Consider the following 22,510-nt stretch of genomic DNA (forward strand, 5'->3'; position numbering starts at 1 on the left):
GGCGACATGTGATCATCTTTTCATGTGCCAGTTAAAAGGCGTGCTACAGCATTTTGGACGAGCTGCAGAGGCTTGAGTAAACTCTCCTCAATGCCGGCGTACAGAGCGTTACAATAGTCCAGTCGAGTTGTAACGAAAGCATGAATCAGTATTTCAAAATTGTGTCTTGAGAGGAAAGACTTTACCTTAACAAGCTGTCTCAAATGGAAAAAAAAAACTTGACTTCACAACAGCACTAGTTTGCTTATCAAGCTTGAGGTCATGGTTCATTTTGACACCAAGGTTGGTAACAGTGGACTTAACAAACTGAGTCAAAGGCCCCAAGTTAACAGGTTTACTGCTGGCCTTACTAGGACCAACCAGAACAACCTCAGTTTCACTGTCATTGAGACACAAAACTTTTTCTGACATCCAGTCCTGAGTCGCATTAATGCACTCCAAGAGCTGAGCAGCACTGAATGAATCTTCACACTTCAGAGGTACATAGATTTGACAGTCACCAGCATAAATATGGAAGGACACACGAAACCTCCGTAGAACAGATCCCAGAGGAAGCAGATATAAAGAAAGGACTGACCCCTGTGGCACGCCGCACAACAGAGGGACTGAGGAGGACACAAAATCACCAGTTTTGACACAAAAGCCTCTTCCTTTTCCTCCCTGTCACAAGCAGACAGAGTTAGCACTGAGCTGGAAACCTACCAGCATGAAATAAGTGAGGAAGCTGATCCACTTCAGAGGTGAAAGAAACACCAAGACAACTTCCCAAGGCTCAACAAGCTAGAAATACCTCCTAATCCCTGCAACGAGTGCCCCGTCTGAGAGGCTCTTCAGTGTTGGAGGGAACACTGGAACATGCCACAGGGCATCCCTCAAGCCAGATGTCGTAGACAAATCTGACTTTAACAAATGTAATGAGTGGCAGAAACAACCTCTACATCTCTCATTATGAGAGATCATATGAGAGTCACATGATTTTATTTAGTCATGCAATTTCATTTTGTTTGCACAAGTGTTTGTTTTTTCCAATAGGCATATAACATGCAAATAACAGTGTTTCTGCCTCAGGAATACATTTTTAAGCTTCATTTTACTAAATGTGAAAGTTTTGCACTTTCTTCATCCCTCGTTGTTCAAGATGATAGAAAAACATTTTATTTTTAAAGTGATGTTTGGTGAAATCCAATTCAGGTTGTCACTTTATCCATAGGGGGATTTATTTGTGTTTGCTCCTGAAGTTTTCACTTTACACCCAAATAAGGGAACTTCATCTTTGCTTATGAAGAACTGCTCCCCCTCCCCCCCAGGATCCCCAAGGGTCGTCGTCTGAGGACTCCTTTTTTGATCCACCTGCATCGAGTGGAGCATTGCTAAGTTGATTCAGAAAATCATTCTGTCTGTCCAATCCTTTTCTCTCTTTCTGTCCCCTCACCCCAACCAGAATAGCAGGAAGCAGCCACCTCTGAGCCTGGTTCTGCAGGTTTCTTCCCTTCAAAAGCTAAGGGGAAAATAATTTCACATGTGGAGCGGCCATTTATCTGTTCTCTGGACTACATATTAATGTAAAACCACATTGAACATTTCAACTGAGACAAAAAATTTGCCAAAGAACCAATGTAGAACTTCTACAACCTTTACTATATATGTGAAAATGAAAAAATAAAAAAAAAAAACAGTAATCATCACAAATAGAACACATTGAAGGAGGTCCAGATCGAAACTGCTATCTATTTTTATATTCTGTTGTATATTGTTTACGAGGTACAAAAAAAGAATCTACTACATTATATGTCAAACGAAAGATTTATGGCCCCCCAATAAACCCCTCCCCTCGCCATTTGTGGACCATTTGTCCACCATATGTCCACTGCGCATTTGTCCCCCCCCCCCCAAACTTCCTTCCGTCGGAGGTCTTTTGAAGTTTTTACGACGGGTTAGGTGTTGACACATCTGAAGGGATGAGTAGGAGCCAGACAGACGGTTAGAAGGGGGTGAATTTATATTGAGATGGCGGAGAAACGTGTCATGAAGAGGTTATATTACAAGCCGAGTCATCCTGGTAGTTTCGGTGGGGTAGAGCGGCTTCATAAAGCGGTTCAAGATGAGACGGGAAAGAAAGTTAGGGTGGAAGATGTGAAAGACTTTTTATCATCTCAAGACACCTATACTCTGCATAAACCGGCTAGGGTACATTTTCCAAGGAACAGAGTTTTTGTTACAAGACCTCTCAAACAATTTCAGGCAGACCTTTGCGATATGCGAGCGTTAGCGGATGAAAATGATGGGTATAGTTATTTACTCACGGTCATCGATGTGTTTTCGAAATTAGCGTACGTGCGAGCTTTGAGAAAGAAGACTGCAGCTGAGGTGGTGTCTGTCTTTGAATCCGTCTTTCGTGAGAGCAAGACGCCTGAAAAACTACAGACTGATGCAGGAAGAGAATTTTTCAACAAAAGTTTCAAGATTCTGATGAGGAAACACAACATCATACATTTTGCCACAGCCAGTGATCTAAAAGCCTGCGTGGTTGAAAGATTTAACCGAACGTTAAAGACCAGAATGTGGAGATATTTCACTGCTAAGAACACTAGACGGTACGTGGAGGTCCTACCAGACTTAGTAAAAAGCTATAATAACACTTACCACAGCAGTATAAAAATGCGTCCGGCTGATGTGACTAAGGAAAATCACAATCTGTACGGTACGCCTACACCACGAGACAAGAGAAAAAAAAATAATAAAGACAGGATTTAAGGTGGGCGATGTTGTCAGAATATCCAAGTTGTGAGGGGCCTTCGATAAAAAAAATACGAACAGAGATTCACGAACAAAGTATTTACGGTGTCCAAAAGCAAATAATCAAAAGTGTTTCTATTTGTGACCTGAAGATAACCAAATCTGCTCCTAACTTGAAATTTTAAGTTACTGCTCTCAAAACTTTGAAACATGTCGTGTCCTTTGTGATAAGCATCGTGAAATTCTCTGATGTTTCCCAGTTAACGTGATCACTGTAAAACCTTCACATCCACCCAAGTTCTAATATATAGATCTGAAAATACAACTCAAAAGGAGGGAAGGTTTTTAAAAAAGTGTTTAAAATACAAGAAAAGGTATAAATGAATAGTAAAATCCTTCAAAGACAGAGTCTCATTCTAAATATTCAAAATAAAGCCACACAAACTTAATCAGGAAGCGTAGACGCGCCTGAATAAAAAACAGAATAACTGGTTGATAATTTTCACAAACTCAAATTCAATTTTCTGTATAAGAGACAATAATGATGTTGTCGATGTACGCCAAACAAAACCGAGTCAGCAGGTCATGTCAGCTTTGAAAGCTGCTGTCTCACAGCTGCAGCGTAGACGGTTGGACTGTCTGAAAAAAACAAACAACATTAATCTTGTAAAGCGATATTGTTGGTCACAGAAGGTGAAACTAAACAAATCCAATGTATTCCTGTGTACAGCAGAACACAAATACACAACTGTGTACCATTTCGCTCTGGCTGGTATTGATACTAAGATAGCATTAACATCTGGTACAACCGGAGTTAAAGGAATGACGCTGAAATTTATTTATTTTTCCTCGGGTCCTGTGCAAATCTGTACTTCTTTGTTCCTGGTTTCAAAAATGGGGTTTATTGGTGTGGTGTTTGGAGACAGACATGACACTCCTCGTTTCAGCAATGATTGAACCACTGGTCTGATCCCCATTTCTTTTTCCATTGATAAGAGATACTGTTTAACACAAACAGGATATTTCGCATAGTTAATTGTTGCTTGATAAGGTTCCACAGCCAGCAATCCTACATGATTTACAGTTACAGATTTTCTCCCCTTTCTAACAAATCCACAGAAACATTACAAAAGAACAAAATATGACAACCCCTTGTAAGAGCAGCATTTATATCAGAACGAAGAAAGAACGAAATAAAGTGCTTAGATTAAGAAACAAATATAAACATCAGCTTTACATACCTTTTCCTGTAGCAATCTCTTTTCTGATCAGTCTCAACCAGCTGCACAAGAAAACAGAATATCAGCTCAATATACATTTTCTCACTCTTTTTCTACTCTGACAGACAGTAATGCGCACAGCTTTACACACTCCGTGCTGCAGTTTGCGCCGCTGTTTTACATGATTTGCGATGACAGATTTTCTTCCCCTTTCTAACAAATCCACAGAAACATTACCAAAGAACAAAATATGACAACCCCTTGTAAGAGCGGCATTTATATAAGAACAAAGAAAGAACAAAAAGTGCTTAGTTTAAGAAACAAATACAATCATCAGCTTTACATACCTTTTCCTGTAGCAATTTCTTTTCTGAACAGTCTCAACCAGCTGCACAAGAAAACAGAATTTCAACTCAATATACATTTTCTCACTCTTTTTGCTACTCTGACAGACAGTAATCACTCCGTACTGCAGTTTGCGCCGCTGTTTTAGGTGGTGAAAAAGATTTGTTGTGCGTCAACTCTTGCCTGTATCTTGTTGATAGCACTCCCTACATATAACGTGACTCTGTTGCTCATCTGATACTTTAAAACTGAACCATCTACGAATTACTGAGCCACTGTTTTTTTTTTTTACTGAATGGGATTTTTATTGGGGTGTTGTTTGGAGACACACAATGACTCCTCGTGTCAGCAGTGATTGAACCACTGGTCTGACCCCATTTCTTTTTCCATTTGATCAGGGATACTGTTTTAACAAACAGGATATTCCGCATAGTTAATTGTTGCTTGATAAGGTTCCATACCCAGCAGTCCTACATGATCTGCGTGCTGCGTCCATAATTTAGATGGAACAGACGCTCAAACTGACGGAGGTTGTAACAACACATCCAACTGAACTTCTGCTTTCGTTGTATTTTGCAGGATTTTAATGAACAAAAATGCAAAGTGTCCTCGTCATACGACCAAACAATAACATTTTAGTTGCTATCTTCATCATCTGGTTGTCTATGGAGAAACTGGTAACAAATGTCAAGCATTTTAGTCCCAGTGATCACTTGTAACTGCACTTTGAAGTTTTTACGATGGGTTAGGTGTTAAGGAGATGAGTAGGAGCAAGACATACGGATAGAGGGGATGAATTTATATTGTACTGAGAGATGGCAGAAAAGCGTGCCATGAAGAAAGTTAGGGTGGAAGATGTGAAAGATTTTTTATCATCTCAAGACACCTGTACTCTGCATAAACCGGCCAGGGTACATTTTCCAAGGAACAGAGTTTTTGTTACAAGACCTCTAAAACAATTTCAGGCAGACCTTTGCGATAGGAAGACGGGCTCACCTTTCCTCCTCTCCTCTCTTTCATCCTCTGGTTGTCTATGAAGAAACTGGTAACAAATGTCAAGCATTTTAGTCGCTGTCCCAATGATCATTTGTAACTGCACCGATGAATGGTTCAATGTTTCCGTGCACATCTTTTAATAATAACATCAGTCCCTCTGGAGAGAGACAAACAGTATTTGTGGACTTTCTACTCTGTCCGAGAATGGTTTATCTACTGGTCTGCTTGACAGGATGCTAATGTTCTGATTCCCTCTATTGTGAACAATCAAGTCACCACATCAACATTTAGAAAAACAGAGGCTGCTTTCTGCCAAACAGTGAAATATTGGCCTACCGTCTGATGTATGTTTGGAATGTTTTACTGTTACTCACTCTGGAGCACAAATTCTATATAATCTTAATTTTGATAGCATATCTTTTTCCTAAAAATGAAAACATTTCTAAATCACAAACACATGTTGAAATTTCCAGCCATCTATCTCAACCGGTAACAGTTTTGACAGCGGTTCTCTTGGTGGGACTCCAGAAATGCTGACAGTTTGAACAGTGTCATTACTTCATGGACAGTATATCTCCTGCTGACGAATACAGAGAGAAATGCACCTACATTTCCGAGAAACTTTTTTGGTTTCCCTTTAATGTTTAAACAAATCTTTGGTATTTTCTACCGGTGTATTTGAAACTTGTGCCTGAATAACCATCATTATTATTATTATTTGATCACCGTCAGCGTCCCAATACTGTCGGCCGCTTCATTGTGTAGAAGTTTTTCTCCACAGAAAGGAAACTGCTCTCTGTTCTGGTGTAATGTTTGTCTTTGGTACTGTTGAGTTTTGGCCTTGATTCAACACTTGTGGCACTCCGGTGGGTCTAGCTACTTTAGCTTCATCTCTTTTTTTTCTTTTCCTTTGCTCACAGTCTCTGATCATTAAGGTTTCTTCCCCCTTGCCAGTGTTTGATCATTAGTATTATTATAATAACGTCGGCCCCTAAATCGTCGTTGATTTGGTCTCATCCTGTCTCGTCCTCATCCTCTGAAGCCTGGTTGTGTTGATACAAACGGTCTATACTCTCCCAGAGTTGTGTACAGCATGAATCTTAGCTTTTTTTTTTTTTTTTTTTTTTTTTCTTGGATTTGCAAACAATCCAGTTGCATCTAATTCTCTATTCCTTTTCCGTAATCCCACAGGACTCATTGAAAACACGTCTGGGGCTGCTAATTCTTTAAAGTATCAGCATCCTGTGTTCCCAGTCCATTAATGATCATTGACACAAAGAAAGGTTCGGCTTTATGCGACACTTTTAATTTTACCATTTCTTTCCAACATTTAAGAAATCTTTCTGCATATTCAGACACCTGTTCATCAGTCCGTTTCTTACAGTGAAGTACTCGTGTTATCACATCTGCTAAAGTAAGAAGCTTTTCCATAACTTTGTCATGTATCGTTCACCATAAAGTCCACTCATTTGAGAACAGGAATTCCAGAGTAGTTTTTCAGCATGATGTATTTGCACAGGGGGGTTACTGACTCCATCGTAAGAATAAAGATGGGTTCACTAAGGAGCAGGAAATGGCTGTAGTACAGGCCTGCAAGAATGCCCCGGAATACAACTGGCCCCCAAAAAACAGCAAAACGGGTCGATACTCAGATGCTTTAAAGAACATTCTGTGAGAAGACACGGAACGAGGGAATCTAATCTAACTTATCTCTTTCATCCGTTTGTCAACTTCTCTGATTGACCTGACCGTACTAAATACACATTGGGAAAAAACTCTGTGGAAAACCACAAAAGCGTCAACTGACGCAAACAAATGGCTTTAGCACCGCTGCATGGTGAGGCTGTAAGGCCTTATTTGTACTCACTTCCAGAATCAGCACCTGTAGCGAGCTTCAAACACTCACAGCCAGACTGAGCGTCTTTACAGGCCTGATGTGCTTCTCACCTCCAGAGAATCATCGTCAGCGTCCAAGTTCCTTCAACTTCCTTAAATCAGACACAAAATACGCGTCTCTCTGCTTTTCTTCACCTAGACAGGACGCCACACTGTCAAATGACTTCCTCAGATCAGAACACACACACACACACACACACACACACACACACACACACACACACACACACACACACACGCACACACCCTCCCCCATGCTGACTCAGTGGAGGTGGGGGAAAGGAGAAAAAAATAAAAACGCTGAAGTTCTGTGGGCCCTCCTCTCGCCCTCCCTATAGAAGGGGCTCCCTATTGAAGGGGCTCTATTTATACGAGTCGTTAAATACATCAAGCCCGTGTTGGATCACTCCAATTAACAAATACAGATTTTGGAAGAAAAAAAAATGGCTCAGGAAAGAATTCACATACCGATCATCCGGGGCACACCAATCATGGTGTACGAAGAGACCCCGATCATCCCGAATGCGCCCAAGAAGCATGTGATGCATCTGCTTCGGACCCAGCTCCGTCCATTGGAATCGTTGAAGGAGGAATGGCCGCTGAAACTGTACGGGCGGCATGGTGCATGGGGCTACGTGTTCAAATATACGACGGGGGAGCTTTGCCTCTATCAGCGAGGTGAGGGTGAAAAGCAGGGAGCTGTACCTTCTATAGCGATGCTGAACTCCAACGACTGGGGTGTGCTGTATCACATGATTGTTCGACATTTTCGGGCAAACCCTGATGAAGGTGGCGCGAGGCCTGTCGATCCAGCACTGACACCAGGTCGACCTCTGAAGCGTGAGTCCGTGGAGGGTGATGCACAAACAGGGTCTCCTTCTTGGAAAAAAAAAGTGCTTTACAGCATTGCGTGGCAGTCCAGAGCGGGTGTTTCAGGCACTATGTGCTTTCGCGCCTGCATTTGTTGCTACGAAGGGAAAAAAAGGCTCGGAGGAGTTTTTTTTGGAGACCTTTAATACCAGCTGCGGCGTATTCCATACACTGCTAAATGTCCCGCTGGTCGCATGGAAGGAAAGGTTTGGAGGACCGGACGATAAAATCGGCTCACTTTTTCGCAGCTGCTGCTACTGGAAAGATCTTCTAGCGGTTAAAAAAAACTTGTTTCCTTCGGCCTCCATTCAATCCTCCAGCTTTAGTTCACCACGTCCACGATCCTGCTATTCAATGTTTGTTATTCATGCGCAACATTAAAATCTCTCTCAGCAAAGTCTCTGCCACAGTTTTGACTCGCATATCGTCGATTTTAATGTTGCGCATGAATAACAAACATTGAATAGCAGGAATGAAACGGTCGGTACACAGTTTTTCCATCAGACGGCAAAAGTGAGTTTGATAGAAATATTCGTCCACCTGCTGTAAACAAGGATGCTGTTTCTCATTCGGATGTCTGATCTGACACCCGTAGCAAAGCTCTTCCCGGTACTTGTGAGTCACAATGTCCAGCAGATGGCTGACCGCTGTTCTGACTGTTTTGATGATGGCCGAGGGCATCCACCCGTCCAGCTCATCCTCGGATTCCTCAACCTCTGGAGTGTCAGGAGGAGAAGATGCTGGTTCCGGCTCCACAAAATCCTCGGGGATTTGGGATTCATCCACTTGAAGGTCTCCGTCGTCAGCGCTCACCTCCCTGCTTCGATCCTCATCATCTCCCAGGGACCCTGGATCCAGGTCGCAGGTCTCGGGAATGGTGTACAGCGATCGAGAGGGACCCGGCTGAGAGTCAGGGTCCGGGGAAGCGGGTGAGATCAAATTCGACGATTCATCCGCGAACATGTTGATCGGGTACTCCACCAACGGAGTTCTGCTCCACAGCGGATCGATGAGGACGCGAGAGCTGGTTCTACGGATACTCCTGATGTTCTCCATATCTTCTTGATGTGGAATGATCGATCGCAGTCTTTATAATGTGTACGGGTGGCAGGAAGGTCCGTGGGGCGGGGTTAAGCAGAAAAACTGGTAGGATCGTGGACGTGGTGAACTAAAAGCTGGAGGATTGAATGGAGGCCGAAGGAAACAGGTTTTTTTTAACCGCTAGAAGATCTTTCCAGTAGCAGCAGCTGCGAAAAAGTGAGCCGATTTTATCGTCCGGTCCTCCAAACCTTTCCTTCCATGCGACCAGCGGGACATTTAGCAGTGTATGGAATACGCCGCAGCTGGTATTAAAGGTCTCCAAAAAAAACTCCTCCGAGCCTTTTTTCCCTTCGTAGCAACAAATGCAGGCGCGAAAGCACATAGTGCCTGAAACACCCGCTCTGGACTGCCACGCAATGCTGTAAAGCACTTTTTTTTTCCAAGAAGGAGACCCTGTTTGTGCATCACCCTCCACGGACTCACGCTTCAGAGGTCGACCTGGTGTCAGTGCTGGATCGACAGGCCTCGCGCCACCTTCATCAGGGTTTGCCCGAAAATGTCGAACAATCATGTGATACAGTACACCCCAGTCGTTGGAGTTCAGCATCGCTATAGAAGGTACAGCTCCCTGCTTTTCACCCTCACCTCGCTGATAGAGGCAAAGCTCCCCCGTCGTATATTTGAACACGTAGCCCCATGCACCATGCCGCCCGTACGGTTTCAGCGGCCATTCCTCCTTCAACGATTCCAATGGACGGAGCTGGGTCCGAAGCAGATGCATCACATGCTTCTTGGGCGCATTCGGGATGATCGGGGTCTCTTCGTACACCATGATTGGTGTGCCCCGGATGATCGGTATGTGAATTCTTTCCTGAGCCATTTTTTTTTCTTCCAAAATCTGTATTTGTTAATTGGAGTGATCCAACACGGGCTTGATGTATTTAACGACTCGTATAAATAGAGCCCCTTCTATAGGGAGCCCCTTCTATAGGGAGGGCGAGAGGAGGGCCCACAGGACTTCAGCGTTTTTATTTTTTTCTCCTTTCCCCCACCTCCACTGAGTCAGCATGGGGGAGGGTGTGTGCGTGTGTGTGTGTGTGTGTGTGTGTGTGTGTGTGTGTGTGTGTGTGTGGGTGTGTGTGTGTGTGTGTTCTGATCTGAGGAAGTCATTTGACAGTGTGGCGTCCTGTCTAGGTGAAGAAAAGCAGAGAGACGCGTATTTTGTGTCTGATTTAAGGAAGTTGAAGGAACTTGGACGCTGACGATGATTCTCTGGAGGTGAGAAGCACATCAGGCCTGTAGAGACGCTCAGTCTGGGTGTGAGTGTTTGAAGCTCGCTACAGGTGCTGATTCTGGAAGTGAGTACAAATAAGGCCTTACAGCCTCACCATGCAGAGGTGCTAAAGCCATTTGTTTGCGTCAGTTGACGCTTTTGTGGTTTTCCACAGAGTTTTTTCCCAATGTGTATTTAGTACGGTCAGGTCAATCAGAGAAGTTGACAAACGGATGAAAGAGATAAGTTAGATTAGATTCCCTCGTTCCGTGTCTTCTCACAGAATGTTCTTTAAAGCATCTGAGTATCGACCCGTTTTGCTGTTTTTTGGGGGCCAGTTGTATTCCGGGGCATTCTTGCAGGCCTGTACTACAGCCATTTCCTGCTCCTTAGTGAACCCATCTTTATTCTTACGATGGAGTCAGTAACCCCCCTGTGCAAATACATCATGCTGAAAAACTACTCTGGAATTCCTGTTCTCAAATGAGTGGACTTTATGGTGAACGATACATGACAAAGTTATGGAAAAGCTTCTTACTTTAGCAGATGTGATAACACGAGTACTTCACTGTAAGAAACGGACTGATGAACAGGTGTCTGAATATGCAGAAAGATTTCTTAAATGTTGGAAAGAAATGGTAAAATTAAAAGTGTCGCATAAAGCCGAACCTTTCTTTGTGTCAATGATCATTAATGGACTGGGAACACAGGATGCTGATACTTTAAAGAATTAGCAGCCCCAGACGTGTTTTCAATGAGTCCTGTGGGATTACGGAAAAGGAATAGAGAATTAGATGCAACTGGATTGTTTGCAAATCCAAGAAAAAAAAAAAAAAAAAAAAAAAAGCTAAGATTCATGCTGTACACAACTCTGGGAGAGTATAGACCGTTTGTATCAACACAACCAGGCTTCAGAGGATGAGGACGAGACAGGATGAGACCAAATCAACGACGATTTAGGGGCCGACGTTATTATAATAATACTAATGATCAAACACTGGCAAGGGGGAAGAAACCTTAATGATCAGAGACTGTGAGCAAAGGAAAAGAAAAAAAAGAGATGAAGCTAAAGTAGCTAGACCCACCGGAGTGCCACAAGTGTTGAATCAAGGCCAAAACTCAACAAGTACCAAAGACAAACATTACACCAGAACAGAGAGCAGTTTCCTTTCTGTGGAGAAAAACTTCTACACAATGAAGCGGCCGACAGTATTGGGACGCTGACGGTGATCAAATAATAATAATAATGATGGTTATTCAGGCACAAGTTTCAAATACACCGGTAGAAAATACCAAAGATTTGTTTAAACATTAAAGGGAAACCAAAAAAGTTTCTCGGAAATGTAGGTGCATTTCTCTCTTGTATTCGTCAGCAGGAGATATACTGTCCATGAAGTAATGACACTGTTCAAACTGTCAGCATTTCTGGAGTCCCACCAAGAGAACCGCTGTCAAAACTGTTACCGGTTGAGATAGATGGCTGGAAATTTCAACATGTGTTTGTGATTTAGAAATGTTTTCATTTTTAGGAAAAAGATATGCTATCAAATTAAGATTATATAGAATTTGTGCTCCAGAGTGAGTAACAGTAAAACATTCCAAACATACATCAGACGGTAGGCCAATATTTCACTGTTTGGCAGAAAGCAGCCTCTGTTTTTCTAAATGTTGATGTGGTGACTTGATTGTTCACAATAGAGGGAATCAGAACATTAGCATCCTGTCAAGCAGACCAGTAGATAAACCATTCTCGGACAGAGTAGAAAGTCCACAAATACTGTTTGTCTCTCTCCAGAGGGACTGATGTTATTATTAAAAGATGTGCACGGAAACATTGAACCATTCATCGGTGCAGTTACAAATGATCATTGGGACAGCGACTAAAATGCTTGACATTTGTTACCAGTTTCTTCATAGACAACCAGAGGATGAAAGAGAGGAGAGGAGGAAAGGTGAGCCCGTCTTCCTATCGCAAAGGTCTGCCTGAAATTGTTTTAGAGGTCTTGTAACAAAACTCTGTTCCTTGGAAAATGTACCCTGGCCGGTTTATGCAGAGTACAGGTGTCTTGAGATGATAAAAAATCTTTCACATCTTCCACCCTAACTTTCTTCATGGCACGCTTTTCTGCCATCTCTCAGTACAATATAAATTCATCCCCTCTATCCGTATGTCTTGCTCCTACTCATCTCCTTAACACCTAACCCATCGTAAAAACTTCAAAGTGCAGTTACAAGTGATCACTGGGACTAAAATGCTTGACATTTGTTACCAGTTTCTCCATAGACAACCAGATGATGAAGATAGCAACTAAAATGTTATTGTTTGGTCGTATGACGAGGACACTTTGCATTTTTGTTCATTAAAATCCTGCAAAATACAACGAAAGCAGAAGTTCAGTTGGATGTGTTGTTACAACCTCCGTCAGTTTGAGCGTCTGTTCCATCTAAATTATGGACGCAGCACGCAGATCATGTAGGACTGCTGGGTATGGAACCTTATCAAGCAACAATTAACTATGCGGAATATCCTGTTTGTTAAAACAGTATCCTGATCAAATGAAAAAGAAATGGGGTCAGACCAGTGGTTCAATCACTGCTGACACGAGGAGTCATTGTGTGTCTCCAAACAACACCCCAATAAAAATCCCATTCAGTAAAAAAAAAAACAGTGGCTCAGTAATTCGTAGATGGTTCAGTTTTAAAGTATCAGATGAGCAACAGAGTCACGTTATATGTAGGGAGTGCTATCAACAAGATACAGGCAAGAGTTGACGCACAACAAATCTTTTTCACCACCTAAAACAGCGGCGCAAACTGCAGTACGGAGTGATTACTGTCTGTCAGAGTAGCAAAAGAGTGAGAAATGTATATTGAGTTGAAATTCTGTTTTCTTGTGCAGCTGGTTGAGACTGTTCAGAAAAGAAATTGCTACAGGAAAAGGTATGTAAAGCTGATGATTGTATTTGTTTCTTAAACTAAGCACTTTTTGTTCTTTCTTTGTTCTTATATAAATGCCGCTCTTACAAGGGGTTGTCATATTTTGTTCTTTGGTAATGTTTCTGTGGATTTGTTAGAAAGGGGAAGAAAATCTGTCATCGCAAATCATGTAAAACAGCGGCGCAAACTGCAGCACGGAGTGTGTAAAGCTGTGCACATTACTGTCTGTCAGAGTAGAAAAAGAGTGAGAAAATGTATATTGAGCTGATATTCTGTTTTCTTGTGCAGCTGGTTGAGACTGATCAGAAAAGAGATTGCTACAGGAAAAGGTATGTAAAGCTGATGTTTATATTTGTTTCTTAATCTAAGCACTTTATTTCGTTCTTTCTTCGTTCTGATATAAATGCTGCTCTTACAAGGGGTTGTCATATTTTGTTCTTTTGTAATGTTTCTGTGGATTTGTTAGAAAGGGGAAGAAAATCTGTAACTGTAAATCATGTAGGATTGCTGGCTGTGGAACCTTATCAAGCAACAATTAACTATGCGAAATATCCTGTTTGTGTTAAACAGTATCTCTTATCAATGGAAAAAGAAATGGGGATCAGACCAGTGGTTCAATCATTGCTGAAACGAGGAGTGTCATGTCTGTCTCCAAACACCACACCAATAAACCCCATTTTTGAAACCAGGAACAAAGAAGTACAGATTTGCACAGGACCCGAGGAAAAATAAATAAATTTCAGCGTCATTCCTTTAACTCCGGTTGTACCAGATGTTAATGCTATCTTAGTATCAATACCAGCCAGAGCGAAATGGTACACAGTTGTGTATTTGTGTTCTGCTGTACACAGGAATACATTGGATTTGTTTAGTTTCACCTTCTGTGACCAACAATATCGCTTTACAAGATTAATGTTGTTTGTTTTTTTCAGACAGTCCAACCGTCTACGCTGCAGCTGTGAGACAGCAGCTTTCAAAGCTGACATGACCTGCTGACTCGGTTTTGTTTGGCGTACATCGACAACATCATTATTGTCTCTTATACAGAAAATTGAATTTGAGTTTGTGAAAATTATCAACCAGTTATTCTGTTTTTTTATTCAGGCGCGTCTACGCTTCCTGATTAAGTTTGTGTGGCTTTATTTTGAATATTAGAATGAGACTCTGTCTTTGAAGGATTTTACTATTCATTTATACCTTTTCTTGTATTTTAAACACTTTTTTAAAAACCTTCCCTCCTTTTGAGTTGTATTTTCAGATCTATATATTAGAACTTGGGTGGATGTGAAGGTTTTACAGTGATCACGTTAACTGGGAAACATCAGAGAATTTCACGATGCTTATCACAAAGGACACGACATGTTTCAAAGTTTTGAGAGCAGTAACTTAAAATTTCAAGTTAGGAGCAGATTTGGTTATCTTCAGGTCACAAATAGAAACACTTTTGATTATTTGCTTTTGGACACCGTAAATACTTTGTTCGTGAATCTCTGTTCGTATTTTTTTATCGAAGGCCCCTCACAACTTGGATATTCTGACAACATCGCCCACCTTAAATCCTGTCTTTATTATTTTTTTTTCTCTTGTCTCGTGGTGTAGGCGTACCGTACAGATTGTGATTTTCCTTAGTCACATCAGCCGGACGCATTTTTATACTGCTGTGGTAAGTGTTATTATAGCTTTTTACTAAGTCTGGTAGGACCTCCACGTACCGTCTAGTGTTCTTAGCAGTGAAATATCTCCACATTCTGGTCTTTAACGTTCGGTTAAATCTTTCAACCATGCAGGCTTTTAGATCACTGGCTGTGGCAAAATGTATGATGTTGTGTTTCCTCATCAGAATCTTGAAACTTTTGTTGAAAAATTCTCTTCCTGCATCAGTCTGTAGTTTTTCAGGCGTCTTGCTCTCACGAAAGACGGATTCAAAGACAGACACCACCTCAGCTGCAGTCTTCTTTCTCAAAGCTCGCACGTACGCTAATTTCGAAAACACATCGATGACCGTGAGTAAATAACTATACCCATCATTTTCATCCGCTAACGCTCGCATATCGCAAAGGTCTGCCTGAAATTGTTTGAGAGGTCTTGTAACAAAAACTCTGTTCCTTGGAAAATGTACCCTAGCCGGTTTATGCAGAGTATAGGTGTCTTGAGATGATAAAAAGTCTTTCACATCTTCCACCCTAACTTTCTTTCCCGTCTCATCTTGAACCGCTTTATGAAGCCGCTCTACCCCACCGAAACTACCAGGATGACTCGGCTTGTAATATAACCTCTTCATGACACGTTTCTCCGCCATCTCCGGGTACAATATAAATTCACCCCCCTCTAACCGTCTGTCTGGCTCCGACTCATCCCTTCAGATGTGTCAACACCTAACCCGTCGTAAAAACTTCAAAAGACCTCCGACGGAAGGAAGTTTGGGGGGGGGGGGGGGGACAAATGCGCAGTGGACATATGGTGGACAAATGGTCCACAAATGGCGAGGGGAGGGGTTTATTGGGGGGCCATAAATCTTTCGTTTGACATATAATGTAGTAGATTCTTTTTTGGTACAGAATGTTTTAATGGAACAGTGCCTGCAATTGTTGCCCTTCTTGCTGCTGTATACAAGTTGTGGGATGAATAAAGGCTAATCTAATCTAATCTAATCAAATCTACTCTACCTAGACTTCTCAAATCTGGACTAGGTAATACTAAACATGTTAAATTTTCATTAAAACAGTTTCTGAATTGTGAATTTGAGAAGTGCAGGTCCTGTGGCTTCTTTATCTGGACCTGGTCCAGGCAGGGCCAGCACAGTGGCAGTTCAAGACTACGGAGGAGGACATGGCAGGGTTGCAAGCTTTCAGTGGAATATGAGGCAAAGAGGCTCAAAAACCAGTAAAGCAATTGGTATTATTATTATTTCCAAGTAACTGGACCAATACTGGTTGTTTATTTCTTCAGTGTCATGAGTAGGGCTGGGTACCGTTTGATATTTTTCGGGTACAAGTACTTTTTCGATACCTCACGTACGGTACCGGTTCCTGAACGGTACTTTTTTCGATACCTGCCTTCACGGTGCACAGACGACGCCATGACTGCATTTGCACTTCATGCCACTGGGTGTGCTGTTTGCATGTTCAACCTTATTTTACACAGACACCACACTGTTTGCATGTTCAACCTTATTTTACACAGACACCACAGAGGAAGAAGGGCTGCAGGCTGCAGGCTCTCTCTGCATGTTGTTAGAAAAAGAGTGTGAGTCGGCAAGAGGTGGTAATGAATGATGCGATGCACCGTTTTTTCAGTAAAAGAGAAGAACTGAACGATCGTTTCCACACATGTTTACTGACCACTTTAAGAACCAAAACTGATAGCCGTACGCACGTCTCTTGTTCGGTACCAGTATATACCGAAGTTTTTCGGTCGGTACCATTGAGGTACCGTTAAACGGTACCCAGCCCGAGTCGTGAGTGATTTTAACTTTTTAAGTTGGAGCCACAGCTTGCGCATTTTTTTCTTAATTGGGTTTAACTGATCGGCTTAGAGTTTTCCAGAATCGTAACCATGTTCAACGTTACCCAAGTGTAACATAAAGAGGCAGAAATGCACAGAGGAATGTCAAAAGGAGACAAATAAACAAGTGGGTGAAAAAAACAGAAAAGCGACAGTGAACAAAAAAGTGTCAATAAATGAATAAATTCAATGTGAAATAAAATACAGAAACATATAATTCAGAGAAAAGAAAATGTGAAAGTAAAATAATACAGAAATAAATACAGGCATAAACATTAATGAGGAAAGGAATTTTTCAAATCAACAAATGAATAAATTGATGTGAAAATGACACATACACATACATATTAGTCACATTTTCTAGGTTACTCATGAAAAAAAATTGTATGACTCATTGGAATGCAAATTTATTTAATTGAGCCATTTTTATATTTCTTAATTTATTTTAAATTATGGCAGTTTCAGTCCTCCACACTCAGGTGCCTCTGATTTTAAGAATTAGCATAAAATTGTGCTGTCAGAAAGGAGGATGTGTTCCTGATCAGAATCCATCAAGTCTGTGAACTTCTACTGAGGTTACACTGGTTCTCGTTTTTATGAATATAAACTACAGACATCTGTATCCTGAGCACTTATAGAGCAAATGAATACGTGACCTGTTTTTGATCTGAAATAGAAACAACCTTAAGTTATATTCTAACGATAAACTGGTTGAACCTGTTTCCTGCTCCTTATCACCGCCATCATGACAGGGTGGAGACACAGACATAAAGGGCGCAACACCACTCAAACCTTTCCAGTTTGTCTGAACACAAAACTTTTAAGTTTAATTGAAACTCACGTGGGAGATCTGGTGTTTTTCTTCCACAAACTGCCTCTTCCAGGGTTTAAACTCTCCAACAAGACGATATTTAAGAGGACATCCTGCTCTGCCACATGCCTCAGTTGCTCTCGGGTCTTTTTTTCTCTGCAGAAAGTGAAAGTAAAGACAGTCACCAGCAGAGTTGCCAGATCTGCTGAGAGAAACAAGCAAACAGGCTCCTGGAAACAAGCCACAGTCCCATGAAAATAACATTTATCAAAGAAAGATAAATGTAGAAAATAAAATTAACCGTGAGGATGACAAACCATTAAAACATTTTCTATTTGTTGAAAACCCTCCAAAAATATACAATGTGCAGTTGCTGACCAAATGTGGACATGTGTGCAATGTACCGAACAAACCTCTGCTCGTTGCACGTTTTCAAAAATGTAAATATAAACGTGTTTTTCTTTCACTTCTTTGGATCCAAACCAAATATACTCTCCCTCCTTAAAGGTGCATTAAAGGTTGAATAGAAGATCTTTATTACTAACAAAAATTAATTAAAGCTAAAAAAAAAATGGTGTTACTAAGCTGTAGCAGCCTTGTTTTTATCGTGATCAAAAAAAAAACAAACAAAATAAATATGAATCAACTCTGGACGTTGTAAAACCAACATTACTTTAGCCAATCAATAACGAGGTAAACTCGTTATTGATTGGTTTTCTAACGTGTCAATCAACCTCTCTACATTTTTAACTTAACTGTCATGCTCCTTCGCCTTTTTCGTACCCCCCTCCCCCACGCGCTCCACCCCGCTCCCCCCATGCTCGGCTCTGCTGCCGCTATCAACAGTTTCAGTTGTTGATAGAAATGTTTCAAGAATTAATATAATGAATATTCTACTAGGCTCTAGTTAACTATTTTTGTTGTGAAGCATTTAAAAAGAAATCTCAATTTTAGTGTTACTAAAGCCTTTTTTGTATTAGCTGCTTTTGGCAGATTACTGTAACTCACTCCAAAATGAAATTGAAGTTGTGTGCAGGCAAGATTGAAAAAGCATTAAAGACTTGAAGAGAGGATCTCAGTACACACAATCAATCAATAAATCGTATTAGACATGAAGACACTTAGATAAATGCAATAGATTAAAGTATTGACAGAATTTATAAGATCTATTTTTTTATGTGTCACATTCACAAGTTTGTGCTGCTTTATTTACATTGCGCAGGTTACAGGAATTCCTCCACCATGATGGCGGCCATGTTTACTCGTGTTCAGGTGGGTTTGGCTGATGACAATGTCGCTCGTGTTATTTACAGCTCTGAGCAGAGCACAGAGACGCCAACATGCTGGAGCTCAGTGCTGCCCCCTGCTGTTCAGGTGAGTCTCAGACGTTTCCTCAGAAACAGGCTGAGACTTGAGGCTGTTTGACAAAGTGGTGAGAATCGAGTCACTGATCGTTACTGTGATGGAATTTTTTATTATTCATTACAAAAACACGACTGATGGTGCACTGGACCCACCAAGTGGAAGGGTCTTTCTCAAACACACAGAAACTTACAGCAGCTCCAAGACACACACACACACACACACACACACACACACACGGTCAGTCATGGTCAGTCAAAACAACCAAAACTTGCTTTTACTGTCTTACAAAACTAATCAGCCGACATTTTCACAATTAGTTGAAGAGATACGATGAAAAGGAATGATTATATTCTCTTCACGGCGTCGTCGATCTCTGAGATCTGGTCCTTCAGCTGGTTCCACTGTTCAGGATTGAGGGAGATACCTGCAGGAGAACACACACACATGGTAAGTCGTGTAAATGGAGTCTGAACACACTCCAACAGCTTCCTGTTTTTGGCAGCCCGGCTGTGTTCACCTTTCTTGCCCGGCTTCATCTCCCCGTCCTGGTTCATCCAGTACTCTCTGATGTCGATCAGGACTTTACCCTTGAAGTCTCGGACGCTGACGTACCTCATCTTCCCGATCTGAGAGGAGCAAAGTGAGGATGAGCTGCTGCTTTTCACAGCGGGTCACAGAGTCTTTAGAAAGACCAGCTACTGTTTAACACATGCTAGCTCCATCCATGGATCTCACTCCACTCACACCACCCTCCTCTTATGAACCCTTGGTAGAAACCAGCATTTCTCTCAGCTGGTTCCATGGATCACAAGTCTTCGACACCAAGTACTGTTTTATTTTCATGCCATTCCAGATTGCCCTGTTTTAATGTTACTGGTTCTAATATGCTGCATTATGGTTCAGTATATCATTTCTATGTTTTCATGGTTTCATTGTTTTCATGCTTTTTACGGGTTTTCAGCTTTTGTTTGTAGTATTGTTAGTAGTATTTGTTTGTAGTATTGAGTATTGCTTTGTATTATTATGCAGTGAAAAGTTTGATGTACATTTTTTTCTAAATTTAAAATGATGGAATATTGTGTCATCAATCTCTGATTGAGAGATATTCTCATTAAAGTCAATATTGGAATTGGGTTCTGCAGAAAGTCTCTACCTGTGACTCTGGTTCTGCAGGTTTCTTCCTGTAAAGGAAGTATTTTCCTTTCCACACTCTCCTGTTGGTCATATGGTTTATTGGTTTTTCTCAGTAAGAGTGCCGTCAGATGTTCCATTTATGAAGATCTAAATAAAACTCAGTTGAATAGAAAGATAATAAATATTTGAGAAACAAGAGTTTCTTCCAGTATTCACACAAATATTTCACTGCAACTGAAGAAAACCAGTTCCTTTCTTACTTTTCATCTCACAGTGCAACACTCCGCTCAACACAATCAGTGTAAATCTTTCCTGATGAACCAGGAAGAAAGGAGAACATTAAGAACATTCAGTGTTCAGGGAAAAGGTTTTCCAATTTAATGTCTGAACACCAAACTTCTGAAGTTTCATTGAAACTCACCTGTGAAATCTGATGTTTTGCTTCCACCAACCCCCAACAACACAATATTACAGAAGAATTGTTGCTCTCAGTTCTTTACTGTTCTTCACTCTGCACAGGTGAAAGTAAAGACAGTCTGTGTGTGTGAATGGGTGAATGTGATAATACAGTGTAAAGTGCGTTGGGCTCTGTCAGTGCAGGGAAAAAGCGCTAGATAACTGTAGTCCATTTACCATTTATAGTCAGCAGCAGGGTTGCCAGATCTGCTGAGAGAAACAAGCAAATGCAATTCTGAAAACAAACCACAGTCCCTTCATTTATTTATCTTTTTTTTCCACAAAGAAAGATAAATATTAACAAAAAGAAACAGTCTGAAGATGTTAAGCAATTAAAACATTTCATGTTTACTGAAAACCATGAAAAATATGCAATGATCATATTTTCAGATCAAATTCAGACGTGTGGGAACAACATCCTGCACCAAACAAACCATACTCTACATCTCCTTTCATACAAATCCAAACACATCCATACAAGGAACAGTTTCAGTCAATGATTCAACAGTGCAAAAAACTCGTCTCTGTTCTCGTCACTTCAGACCTCAGTGCTGCATTTGTCAGTAAGGATCAGAACGTCCTGCTGCAGAGACATTTCATCAGGATTAAAGGGACGGCACTGAACTGGTTTCAGTCATATTTATCAGGTTTGGTAAATTTCCAGGAAGTCAAACTCTCACTTCATGGAGTCGAATACCTCAACATGTGTTGGAAAACGTTAGTTATGGACAAACCACGAGGTGCACAGACGTCCAGCAACAGCTCACAGCTCAGGTTCAGCTCAGGCAGCCCCTCCCAGATTCCTCAGTCTTCACCAACGTCAGTGCTGGAGTCGCCCCATGGAGCCTGGAGTGTTCGTTCCAGGATCCCACCTGCTGTCTCAAGAAACATTTCTGCAAATGATAATATCAAAGGCATCTGGATGAAGGATGAAGACTGATGAAGGTGTCAACATGAATATTTTATTTGATTTTTTTCTGCGTCGTCTCGTCTTGTGCCTGTGGAGCTGCCGGGTCTTGTTGCCTCCCTGGGGTCTCGGGGGTGGTGGGGGGCCGGGGCGTGCCGCCCGCGCCTCTCTCTCCTCTCCTCGTCCTCTCTTGCTCCCTCCGTCCTCTGCTGCCTGTGTTACGAGTTGGTACATTATTAGGGTCCGAGCCCGAGGGCGAGGTGGCCTCAACTGAGGCCACCTTGCCCGGAGGGCAAGGACTCTATTGTTCTTCGTTCGTTTCTTATTAGGGACCGAGCCCCGGAGGGCAAGGTCTCTATTGTTATTCGTGTGTTTCTCGTTCTCGTTCTCGTTCTCGTTCTCGTTCTCGTTCTTCTTCATTAGGGACCGAGCCCCGGAGGGCATGGTGGCCACAGGCCACCATGCCCGTAGGGCAAGGTCTCTATTGTTTTTCGTTCGTTTGTCGTTCTCGTTCTTCTATATTTAGGGACCGAGCCCCGGAGGGCATGGTGGCCGCAGGCCACCATGCCCGTAGGGCAAGGTCTCTATTGTATTTCGTTCGTTTCTTCTTATTAGGGACCGAGCCCCGGAGGGCAAGGTGACCGCAGGCCACCTTGCCCGTAGGGCAAGGTCTCTATTGTTATTCGTTCGTTTATTATTAGGGACCGAGCCCCGGAGGGCAAGGTGGCCGCAGGCCACCTTGCCGTAGGGCAAGGTCTCTATTGTTTTTCGTTCGTTTGTCGTTCTCGTTCTTCTATATTATTAGGGACCGAGCCCCGGAGGGCAAGGTCTCTATTGTTATTCGTTCGTTTCTTCACTATTATTAGGGACCGAGCCCCGGAGGGCAAGGTGGCCGCAGGCCACCTTGCCCATAGGGCAAGGTCTCTATTGTTATTCGTTCGTTTCTCCTTCTTCATTAGGGACCGAGCCCCGGAGGGCAAGGTGGCCGCAGGCCACCTTGCCCGTAGGGCAAGGTCTCT

At 42.0% G+C, this 22,510-nt stretch overlaps 1 protein-coding gene across 1 annotated transcript in view; it reads right to left on the bottom strand.

The window, feature by feature from the left end:
- LOC115398021 (GTPase IMAP family member 8-like) overlaps positions 1-17,789 on the bottom strand; it is a 36,866-nt gene extending 19,077 nt beyond the window's left edge. The window contains exon 1 of the mRNA XM_030104634.1: positions 17,660-17,789. The gene's annotated coding sequence lies outside the window, so the exon portion shown is untranslated. The remainder of the gene's footprint in view (positions 1-17,659) is intronic.
- Between the last annotated feature and the right edge of the window lie 4,721 nt (positions 17,790-22,510).

This window comes from Salarias fasciatus, chromosome 12 (assembly GCF_902148845.1).
Source record: "Salarias fasciatus chromosome 12, fSalaFa1.1, whole genome shotgun sequence".
Lineage (NCBI taxonomy): Eukaryota > Metazoa > Chordata > Actinopteri > Blenniiformes > Blenniidae > Salarias > Salarias fasciatus.